At 39.8% G+C, this 12,050-nt stretch overlaps 1 pseudogene; it reads right to left on the bottom strand.

The window, feature by feature from the left end:
- Window positions 1-933: 933 nt before the first annotated feature.
- On the bottom strand, window positions 934-11,811 carry LOC127121857 (ankyrin repeat-containing protein NPR4-like; annotated as a pseudogene).
- Between the last annotated feature and the right edge of the window lie 239 nt (window positions 11,812-12,050).

Below are 12,050 nucleotides of genomic sequence, written 5' to 3'. Positions count from 1 at the left end.
ATATCTTGCGGCTTGCTTTGGCCCGACAAATTTGTCGGTGTCGAATTGTATTGGTACGGGACGGGAAGTGTTCCCGCCCTTTCTCTTTTTCGAAGCTCCGGATCTAGATTCCATTTGCAAAACATAGAGAGGAAGCAACACAAACACAAAACAGATTAGAAAGCAAAACCAGAATTCCAACTACTGTCATGCTCGCTGCTGCTTCGCCTAGCGAAGTGGCAGCGAATGCTCGCCACTGGTTCGCCTAGCGAGTTGCTAGCGAATCTTACGGGTTTTTGGGTTCTGCAATGTTTACAGTGAAATTTTGGCAAAACCCAAGTTCTCATGGTATCTATTTCAGAACACAATGATCTATCAAGAAAAGAATCTTTCTAAGATACATGTAATTCTAAACCCACATGCAAAACCTAAAGTTTCCCAAATGCAAAACCTAAAGATTCCCACACCACCAACTTCACCCTAAATGTCTCATGTTCAGATATTTCAAGCAATTGAAAAGAGAAAGTAATGAAGAAGTGGCAAACCTGATTTGAGATCTGTTGAATTTGAAATGCACAGGAGGTTAGGGATGCAATGTTAGGGTTTAGAGTTTGAGTGAGATGAAAAGTGAGAGAGTGCTTGTGAGTGTTTGTGAGAGTGCTTCAGCAGAGTTATAAAAAGAAAAGTGCATTTGGGCCCAAAAGAGTGGCCTGCTGATAATCAAATGAGTGCTGCCACGCAGAGCTCGCTGCTGCTTCGCCTAGCGAGCAGCTAGCGAATCCGCTCGCTACTGCGTCGCCTAGCGAGCATCAAGCGAGCATGACAGCATTTGCCTTTTCAAAAACAGCATCCATGGTACATTCAGCAAGGTTTTAACAATTGGAATCCCATTACGATAACACAGAAAAACTGTAAATACTTACAATGTTGGGGTGCCTCCCAACAAGCGCTTGTTTAACGTCGGATAGGCTCGACGGTGCAATGCTCACAGAGGAGCATCCAAAGGAATAACACAGCTCTCGCGATCCACATGACCGCCAAGATAAACCTTCAAACGTTGGCCATTAACGGTCCAACTGTCCTTCTTTTCCATGTCCTCAATGACAATAGCTCCGTACTCCTTAACTTCTTTGACCCGAAATGGCCCGGACCATTTTGATTTCAACTTTCCAGGGAATAACTTCAACCTGGAATTGAACAGTAGGACCAACTGTCCGGGCACAAATTCTTTCTTTCGAAGCTTTTTGTCATGATATTTTTTTACCTTTTCTTTGTACAACCAACTTGAGTGATATGCGGCATTGCGCATCTCTTCCAACTCAAGCAGTTAAACCTTCCTTTTCTCACCGGCCAAATCCTTTTCAAAATTTAAAAATTTCAGAGCCCACAAGGCTTTGTGCTCCAATTCGACCGGCAAATGGCAAGTTTTACCAAACACCAATTGAAAAGGAGTGAGCCCAATTGGAGCTTTAAAGGCGGTACGGTATGCCCATAACGCTTCATCCAATTTTTGTGACCACTCTTTTTTCGAATTTGACACAGTTTTTTCGAGAATTCTCTTAATCTCACGATTAGAGACCTCGGCTTGCCCATTAGCCTGTGGGTGATACGGAGTTGCCACTCTGTGTGATACACCATAATGTTTTAAAATGCTTTCCAACGGTGCATTACAAAAGTGTGACCCTCCGTCACTTATCAACACTCGGGGGGTTCCGAAACGGGAAAATATGTTTTTCTTCAAAAAAATTATTACTGTTTTCGCATCCGCCCGAGGTGAGGCGATCGCCTCAACCCACTTAGAAACGTAATCAACTGCGACAAGCATATACTCGTTACCATAAGAGGGTGGGAATGGTCCTACAAAATCGATGCCCCAACAATCAAATACTTCGACCTCTTGGATGTTTTGGAGAGGCATTTCGTCTCTCTTACCAATCCCACCGCTTCTCTGGCAACTATCACAACTTTGTGCATGGGTATGTGCGTCCTTGAAAATAGTGGGCCAATAAAATCTTGACTGAAGGATTTTAGTGGCCGTTCTCACCCCATTATAGTGTCCGCCGTAAGGCGAGTTGTGACAATGCCAAAGGATGCTCTGCACTTCATTGCCAGTAACGCATCTCCTTAAAAGGTTGTCACTACCCAACTTAAACAAGTACGAGTCATCCCATACGTAATACTTGGCATCCGAAAGAAACTTCCTTTTTTGGTTCGAAGTTAGGTCGGGAGGCACAAAACCACTAGCCTTGTGGTTCGCAAAGTCTGCAAACCACGACCTAACTTGAATTTTGAAAAGTTTTTCATCAGGAAACTCTTCCCGGATTTCCTTATCTGAATCGGTAACCTCCACATTAACTAAGCGAGATAAATGATCCGCCACCAAATTTTCCGATCCTTTCTTGTCTTTAATTTCAACATCAAATTCTTGCAACAAGAGGATCCAACGGATGAGCCTTTGCTTCGAATCCGGTTTGGTGAGCAAATATTTAATCGCCGAGTGGTCGGTATACACTACGACTTTAGACCCTATAAGATAAGACCTAAACTTTTCAAGCGCATACACTATCGCAAGTAATTCTTTTTCAGTGGTGGCATAGTTAATTTGAGCCTCATTAAGAACTTTACTTGCGTAATGTATCGCATGAAAATTTTTCTCTTTTCTTTGGCCTAATACCGCTCCGATTGCATAGTCGCTCGCATCACACATTAGCTCAAAATTTAAATTCCAATTTGGAGCGACTATAATTGGAGCGGTAACCAATTTTTCTTTCAAAGTTTCAAAAGCTTGCAAACATTCATCGGTTAAGAGAAATACATGGTCCTTAGCTAGCAAATTACTCAAAGGCTTAGCTACCTTTGAGAAGTCTTTGATAAAGCGCCGATAGAACCCGGTGTGCCCCAAAAAGCTTCGGATTCCCTTCACATTCACCGGAGGAGGTAACTTTTCAATCACTTCAACCTTAGCACGATCAACTTCAAGCCCTCTTGAAGAGACTTTATGGCCAAGCACTATCCCCTCGGTCACCATGAAGTGGCACTTCTCCAAATTAAGCACAAGATTGGTCTTCACACATCTTTCAAGTTTGCCAAGCATAAACTAAAGGAACCACCAAATACCGAGAAGTCATCCATGAAGACTTCCATTGTTTTCTCAATAAGGTCGGCAAAAATGGCTTGCACACATCTTTGGAAAGTCGTCGGTGCATTGCACAACCCAAAGGGCATTTTTTGGTATGCGAAAACTCCAAACGGACATGTGAAAGCCGTCTTTTCATGATCGGACGGGTCAACCGCAATTTGGTTATACCCGGAATAGCCATCCAAGAAACAATAGTATTGTTGCCCCGGGAGTCTTTCGAGCATTTGGTCCATGAACGGGAGTGGAAAATGATCTTTTCGAGTTGCGGTATTCAACCGCCTATAATCAATACACATTCGCCACCCTGTTGCAACTTTAGTAGGGATCAACTCATCCTTGTCATTTCGGATCACGGTAATTCCACCTTTCTTCGGAACCACATGCACAGGACTAACCCATGGACTATCCGAAATCGGGTAAATCATTCCCGCATCCAACAGCTTGACAACTTCCTTTCTAACAACCTCCTTCATAGTAGGATTTAAGCGGCGTTGTGGTTGAGCTACGGGCTTAAAATCCTCTTCCATTAAGATCTTGTGCATGCAATAGGAAGGACTAATTCCTTTTAGATCGGAAAGAGTCCAACCCATGGCTTCTTGATTTTTTTTCAGCACATTGATCAAACGGGCTTCTTCATCATTTGACAAAAGGTTGCTTATGATGACCGGCTTTGCTTCGGTCTCATCTAGGAATACATACTTCAAAGTAGAAGGTAATATTTTCAATTCAATAGGCGCTTTTTCGTCATTAACCTCCTTCTTCAAGTCTTCCTTCTCAACTTCCCACGGTTGTAGGTTGTTTAAACCATCAAGTTCCCTTAAGCATTCATCAAGAGCTTGCTCTTCTTCAGCTGTGAAAACTTCAAATGAGTCGTCAAGAGCTAACTCCATAGGAGATATCTCATGAATATGCTTAGAAACCTCCAAAATTGCCTCTTCGATCACATCGATGCGAAAGCTATCACTTCTATCTTTTGAATGCTTCATTGCTTCGAATAGATCGATTGTAACTTCTTCATTTTGGACTCTCACCTTCATCAAACCGTCATCAACGTCTATCATCATGCGCGCGGTTTTCATGAACGGTCGGCCCAGAATGAGCGGAGCATCATCATCTTCTTCCATATCAATAACAATAAAATCGACCGGGAAAAAGAATTTGTCGACTTTAACCAAAACATCTTGGGCTACGCCATGAGGATGGGTGGTCGACTTATCCGCCAATTGCAACGTCATCTGGATGGACTTAATTTCAATGTTGCCAAGCCTCTTTACAATAGACAATGGTATAAGATTAATGCTTGACCCCAAATCAATTAGTCCCTTTCCGACATAGGTATCACCAATTTTAACCGGCAATGTAACTCGTCCCGGATCAACCTCTTTTTTCGGAAGCATCCTTTGAATGATTGCACTACAGCTCGCATCTAGGACAATGGTCTCCGGTTCCGTATACCTCCGCTTTTTTGTAAGTATGTCCTTCATGAATTTGGCATACTTGGGCATTTGCTCCAAGGCTTCGGCAAACGGAATGTTGATTTGCAATTGTTTAAAAATATCCATGAACCGGGCGTAATGCCGTTCATTCTCCCTTTTGGATGGAGCATGTGGATAAGGAAGGTTTTGGATCGGAGTAGCGCTCACTACCTCCTTTCCTTTAGCAACTCTAGAACTTCTTGCTCTTTTCTTTTTCACTTCCTCCACCATTACTTCATCACTTTTATTTTTCTCAATTTCCACACTTTCTTTCTTTTCAACTTCACCATTCTTTTCGTTCTTTTCAACTTCTTCCTCCTCACTCCACTCCCCCACTTCACCATCAATATGGTCCTCCAATATTTCCTCCTCATTTTCTTCTTTTTCCTCTCTTTGTTCACTCTCATCTCTTTTTTTATTCTCACTAGTCAACTCCCTCCCATTTCTTGTCGTGATCGCTTTACAATGTTCCTTAGGATTTGTTTGCGTGTTTGCCGAAAAAGAAGGACCGGGTTGTTGTTCCGCTAGTTGCTTAGCGAGTTGTCCAACTTGAGTCTCGAGATTTTTAATTGCCGCATCGTTGCTCTTTTGATTAGCCATTGACATTTGCATAAATTGTGTCAATGTCTCTTCTAATTTTGACGTTACGATCGGTGGTTGTTGAGGTTGATAAGGATTTTGCGGAGGGTTTTGACGGCTAGAAGAACCACCCCCATAACCTTGGTTATGGTAATAGTTACTCCTAGGTTGGAACCCTTAATTCCCTTGGAAGTGTTGTTGTTGTTGATTTTGAGGATGTGGTTGATAAGGTTGTTGTTGTTGTTGTCTCGGTTGGTAGTCCCGTTGGTTTGCCATGTAGTTTACTTCTTCGAACCCGGGAGGTGGACAAAATCCGATGTCATGCTCACCTTTGCAAAGCTCACAACAAGCTATTTGTTTAGCTTTTGAAGGTTCTCTCAACTCTTTTATTTGCTGCGTTAAGAGTTCCACTTGTTGTGAGATGAGTTTGTTTTGGGCAAGGATGGCATCGTTCGTCCCAAGTTCAAGCACTCCCGGCTTCTTCAAAGAGTTGCCTCTACTTTGACTTTGAAGATCATTTAGAGCCATTCGATTTATGATATTTGTAGCTTCTCCGGCGCTTTTAGACAATAAAGAACCTCCCGAGGTAGCATCCAACAACGTCTTGCAATTTGGTTGAAGTCCATTTTTGAAAATATGGATTTGAGTCAATTCATCAAAACCATGCCCTTTACATTTCCGAAGCATGGATTTGAATCTTTCCCACGCCTCATTTAATGATTCATTGGTTCCTTGTAAAAACACTGAGATGTCCGTCTTGGATTCCATGAACCGATTATGGGAGAAAAATCTTTCGATGAACTTCTCTTCCAACACGTTCCAGTCTGTCATGACGGCTGGTGTTTGATCTAAGTACCAATCTTTTGCTTTGCCGAGCAAAGCGTGGGGAAATAATCTTTTGAACAACGGAAGCTCTTGAGCTTGATCAACTCCGGCCACCAATGCTATCTCGTAAAATTTTGTGAGAAAAGCAAAGGGATCTTCATGGTCCATTCCGGTGAATGGACTTCCATATAGTAAATTAAGAGTTCCCGTTTTCATCTCGGCTTGCCTTCCCGTGTGGTTGGCAAACTGAGCAGTGTTCCTTGGACTGTTTACACATGGAGTGGAAATGGGCTGTGGTGGTGGTTCCATGATAGGTATGAACGGTGGTGGATGTGTGGTAGAAGAACTTTCTCCTTGTTCTTATCGTTGTCTAGCCTGTTGCCTCCTTCGTCTCGTTTTTCTATTTAGCCTCCTTGCGGTTCTTTCGATCTTGGGATCAAAAAGAAGTTCGTCCACAGGAATCTGCCCTCGCATAAAACGAAAGCTGCACATTAAACCAAACAAATTACAAGCACAAGTCAAAAATTCGAAAGCTAAAAATTAAGCAACTATTGCGATGCTCGCAATATCAATTCACAATCCCCGGCAACGACGCCATTTTGTTGAATGTAATTTTAAGTGTCGGGTTTTTGTTATCGTCTCCATAGGGATTGTGAGATATCACCGCCTTTCGACAGTTGTTTTAACTCTTAGCTTAAGGTAACAATGGTTTTTGGTTTTAGTCACGGTATCTTGCATAAAAGTGTAAAAAAATGCGGTAAAAGATTTGGTTTTAATATTTGAGAAATATTGCCAAGGTTAGGGTTCGACAATCACTTTGCATGTATATGTTCGATCAACAAAACTTATAAACTCCTTTAGATGATAAACTATTTCACAAAGTCCTCCCAATGTGTTTATCTCTAACACACATTGTGAGTTTTCCCATTTTGATCCATTGTTTATCTCTAACACAATCTATCAAAATGACAACTTTTTGGTTCAACCTTATGGTGAACAAAATCATTCATTACTATCTCTAGCTAACAAACAAGATTGGATGAAAACCTAGGTAAAGAGTTGGTAAACATCTCTCGATCATAAACCAACACAAAGAGTTTTCAATAAAACAAAGTTTTCACCATACATTCACCATTAAAGAGTTTACAAATGAAGATCATTCCATTTACACACAAAGCTAATGATCATCTACATCTAACCTTGCAAAATGAAGGACTTAGCTACTCATTTTCATGGTAGCTTGGTCAACAAGTTTCGGAAGAAGGTTGATCAACATCCGAGTCGAATAATCGAGATTGGATGGGAATCCACCTTCTTTTTGTGAAAGATTGTTAAGAGATGAAGAGAAATGATTTCTAGGTCACAAAAGATCTCTAGAGCAATGCTGGAAAATATCTTAAAAAGTACAAAAGTATGGAGGTGTAAAAGTATGGCTCCAAAAAGTAGCCCTTGCTACTTATAGAGCTGCTACTGAGCTGTCATGCTCGTTAGGCGAGCAGAATGGCTCGCCTAGCGAGCCCCTAAATGAGGCACCCGAGGCACCTGCGCCCAGAGAAATAACCTTTGCCAGACTGGCATGTTCGCTAGGCGAACAAAACCTTCGCTAGGCGAAGCACACGCTTCAACCTTCGCTCCAGCGAGCTTGAGAGGTTTTGCTACTGGAATGCTTGCTGGGAGCTCGCTAATGGCTCGCCTAACGAGTGAGTGCTGGCTGCGCTTTTCACCAAGTCTGGACGTGTTCGCTACACACTTCGCTGGCAGCTCGCCTAGCGAGATTGTTGATGTTTGCCACTGTAAAATACTGGACCTTTTCGCTGGGTTCTCGCTGGGCGCTCGCCTAGCGAGCGCTTCGCCACAGCCCTCGCCTAGCGAGCAAGCTGATGAATACATCCTTTCTTTGGTCCCTTTGCCTACTTTCTTGTGGCTTCATTTTCTATTATTTCATGCCTAATTCCTGCACAATAACACACAAATCAAAGGTACCAAGATCGTTTATCATTGTATTGCAATTCATCAAAAACAAAGGTGGTTTCGAACACTTTAGCAAGGAAACGGAGTGAAAGATGCCCATATTTGATAGCTCATAATAAAGGAGTTTCTCCTTTATTATCCTTTTGATTTATCAACTTATGATGTTCATGAATTTCACTTTGTAATATGTAGCATATCACCCTGTGTTTTTCATGCTTTGTAGCAATGTGAAGAATATTACGCTCATAAAAATTGTCAAGCATCTCTGTTGGATCGGGATAATACTGTAATAATTTCTACACTACTTCCACCTGGCCTCCATAAGATGCTAGATGGATTGGGAAATAACCATATATGTCCCTTTGAATAGTGCAACATTTACATAATTCAAGTAATAAATCAACACATTCATGGGAACCTATGAATGCAGCATAATGAAGAGGAAGCCTTGTTTTTGTTACCTCTTAGCAAACGGTCGAGGTCATCTTCAATTAAACGATTAACAATTTCATCATTACCGTTCCAAGTTGTAATATGTAGCTTACTGTCTTCCAAAAGATCATAATCTATCAAGAGAACAATCAAAAGATCATAATCTATCAAGAGAACAATAGAACCACATACATGAACCTACCTCAATTGGATGAGTTCACCCTAAATCTATCTAAAAATTATTTTCTAAAAAAACACTCGTCTTTTCCACCTCTTTCAAAGTTACTAAAACAAATTTTGCTTTAGACCACACTTAACATGTCCACAACAAAAAAACTTGCAACTAGAAATAGGAATATGCCACGATGTTTTAAACATTGCATATAATTTACATGTATAATACTTCTTCTAACTTTTAATTAAAAAACGTTGCCTATTATATGTTAAGCTGGGGTTTCAAAAGTGTTGATGTTTTGAAAAAGTGATTTATTCGAGAGACAAACCTCCGATAGAGATGATGTTTTGGAACATATGTCGTTTCGAGTAACTAAAGAGGGAATTGGTTAGATGGAAACATACCTGAAGGGAAAAACAATTAGAAGTATTGAGAGACTCGATGACATACGTGGTTGGTTGCTAGTAAAAAATGATAAGGATGCTAGGGAAGTGATGTTTGGACCACATGACATCAGTTTGATTGTTGTAATATGTTAGAAATATTGTTTTTAAATATTGTGGTTAACTATTTTCATCTGTTTTATTTGTTGTTTGTGTTGTTTATTTAGACATGTTCCGTTTTGAGTGTGCTTAAGTTGGAGTGATGTTTGTTGTTAACCTTGTTATAACAAAAAGCTATTAATATATCAAAATCAAAGGTTACAAAAGTTGAAAGGAGGTACTAAATTATGATGCAGAGGTTGCTCCTAGATTGTGACATTTTTTCTTATTGTGTCCGGGTTGACGACATATACTACATAATCTTATCATTTTATCAGTTGTATCCATTTTTGTTCTAATACGTGTGTTGTTTGACCGTCCCTTTTTCTTTCTTCGCATCTCATCGTTGTGCCAAACTATGTCCTCTTCATATGGAGGTCAGTATTCCTCCATAGCTAGCACTGAGAAGCTTTCGTTATAGACATTCATGACAGTAATGACCTTGTAAACATCAGATAGATGGTTGTAAGCGTCCTGGCGAGTATGTGCGCATGCCATAAACACACAAACCTGCGATCATAACATGCCAAATACCCAACCACGATACCAAGAGTGTACCTCGTACCACCACCAACAAGTAGATCATCATCAAGATACCCAACATCTCTATGCACCCAACACATCACCCTACCATAACCACCTTAGCCAAAACACTCAACAATCATTTAACACCAACCGTCTCTCCTCCTACTATAGCCAGGAAGCCCAAACATCACAAATCCAAAAACATGTAACAACCATATGGCTACCAAACACCACAACAATCATTTCAAAATTTTATCGACGCATCATTCACACCAATGACACCCTTCAATCGTCATGGTCTCCCTCCAATAACTCAAACACAACCCAACTACTCTGACATGAGTCACAAACTCAGCTATGGCGATAGCGCTTCATTGCATACACATGACTACGTGGATTTGTTTGAATATCTTAGGCACTCTCTTGCAGGTGATGATGATGGTCTTGGACATCAAATATTAAAATACATGGGGTGAATCATCAATGTGGGTTATGGTCATGCATTCAGGTAGTTAGGGGATGTGGGACCGGAGGTCGGTTAGGTCATCCCGGTTGACGACATTAGTCTTTTTGGTTACGTATGTAAACATATATTAATATTAATATCAATTGGTCTGATTTTGACTTTTATCTAAAATGTACATTGTTTTTAAAAAAGAATTACGAAACACACATAAGTGTCAGACCAATTGGCGCCTCCTTTATAACTTAACACACATGCGCCACTTGGATTGGCATCACTAGGTACACTAGCCAATCCAATTGGCGTCACCTCTCTAAGTTAAAGAGTAGACGTCAACCAATAAAGTTTACTGATAATAAATATCACATTCATTACCAAAACCACGTTGGCCAACCAATAAAGTTTACTGATGACAGTGTAGAGGCCAGTCATGAAAGCCAAAGATAATGAAATGAGTGCGACTCCAAGAAGTGGCATCACATTTTTGAGAGTGACACTCACCAATTCAGTTAATCCAAACGTTTCCCAAAAGAGTATGATTGTAGCACTAATGGAACTGAAAAATGATATTGTGATGAAGATAATGGAAAATTGAAACATTGCATGATTTAAGTTATTCGCTTTCCCATCTGCTTCACCCGGGACAACTAAACATCCTGCCACGAATGCTGTAACTATAAGGGTTGAAACAATTGTTAGGTTTTCCAATCTGACCTTATATCTTTCTGAAACATTTTCTTCTTTTTTACTTTGTTTATCACATTGTTGATATTCTTCAACATAACTTAGGTTTTTTTTCTCTAACTTGTTCTGTTTTTGGTGAATTTGAATCACTTGATTTCCATTAGGTATGGAGTCTTAATTTTTTTGGACTTTGTTTTGCACTAGCAGATTTCAATGCAGTCCATGTAAGATGTTGTAAATATTGTAAACATTGTTAAAAACAGCTAAACCAGTCTTTAAGAACTGCTAGGTTACAATTTAATCATTGTCTTTACCTTTTATTAGAGCTTGAAGAGGATAGAACTACTTGCCTGTTTCAAAGATGATTTTTCAATCTTGTAAAGTGCATTAATAATGTCAAGAGCTGTTTCATTGTTTTTTTTAACCAAATCAAGATTTACTCTTTTGTTTTTATCATTAACTAAGTAGTACACAGTACTGGGATGATATGATCTTGCAGCCAAATGCAAAGGAGATTCTCCTTTATTATCCTTTTGATTTATCAACTTATGATGTTCATGAATTTCACTCTGTAATATGTAGCATATCACCCTGTGTTTTCCATGCTTTGCTGCAATGTGAAGAATATTATGCTCATAAAAATTGTCCTTGTTTTTGTTAGCTCTTAGCAAACGGTCGAGGTCATCTTCAATTAAACGAGTAACAATTTCATCATTACCGTTCCAAGCTGTAATATGTAGCTTACTGTCTTCCATAGGAGTCTTGATGTCAATTTCTTCATCACATGTTTCCATGAACTCAATTTCCGAGGGTTCAATTTCAAGTTCAGGTTCCTTCCCTCTTGCATTCAATTCCTTTAATACGGCTTCATCTTGATTTGGATTAACGAGAGCCATACGATGAGATGTAGATGTAGGTTCAATTCCAAGTTCCATTTCTTTAATGATCTTCAGTAATATGGCTTCATCTTTAAATGGATTATTAACCAAAAAGCTAAGAAGTTGCCCATGGTTACGCCCCATATTGAAATCTCAACCGGTTGATGAGATGATTGTGTCTTTAATATTTGCAAGCCAAAATTTGAAATATTAATCAATATTTTGATATAAGTTCAACTTTATGTATTGCATGATTAGAACTATATACGGTAAAAAAATTAGTATTCATCTAATATATATGACAAATTATTAAAATGCGGAAAATGTAGAATGATGTGTAAAAGAATAAGTATTGATCAAATATTAAATTGCAGAAAATGTAT

The sequence above is a fragment of the Lathyrus oleraceus genome, chromosome 2 (assembly GCF_024323335.1).
Source record: "Lathyrus oleraceus cultivar Zhongwan6 chromosome 2, CAAS_Psat_ZW6_1.0, whole genome shotgun sequence".
Taxonomy (NCBI): domain Eukaryota; kingdom Viridiplantae; phylum Streptophyta; class Magnoliopsida; order Fabales; family Fabaceae; genus Lathyrus; species Lathyrus oleraceus.
This window is presented reverse-complemented; position numbering and strand designations above follow the sequence as displayed.